The following is a 491-nucleotide window of genomic DNA, read 5'->3' as shown; positions in this document are numbered from 1 at the left end:
CCCCCAGGGCCCCTGTCCTGCCTAACCCTAGAGCGGTTGACCACGAGATCTTGCCCTTTGACTTTCCACGGACAGGCTTTGAACAGTGGACCTCTCCACCCGGTTGTGTTAGGTCAGCTCAGAGGGACACCTGGGAGCAACATCCGGGCCAAACCGACAGCTACATCCCCTCCGTGTAGACCCGATGCGTCCGTTTTCCCCCTCCAGGTGACGGCGGCGGCGCCGTCCGTGAGGGGGGGCACACCCGGACACGCGTGCCAGGCGTTTGCAACCACCACAACACTTCCAAACACATGAGAGGCTGCCTACGCAAGATTTGGCGGCATGCTAGCCCCCGGAGGCCGCCGGCCACAGCCGTAGACGCGCGAAGGGCAATCCGCGTAGAGGGGATTTTTCGGATACTTCTCCATCACCAAAAATTATGAAAAAAATATTATCGTTCCTATAGCACATGTGCACACGTCGTGCAAAAAAAACTCATGATTTTATCG

The sequence above is a fragment of the Triticum dicoccoides genome, chromosome 3A, assembly GCF_002162155.2.
Source record: "Triticum dicoccoides isolate Atlit2015 ecotype Zavitan chromosome 3A, WEW_v2.0, whole genome shotgun sequence".
Classification (NCBI taxonomy): Eukaryota; Viridiplantae; Streptophyta; class Magnoliopsida; order Poales; family Poaceae; genus Triticum; species Triticum dicoccoides.
Note: the sequence above shows the minus strand (reverse complement) of the source record.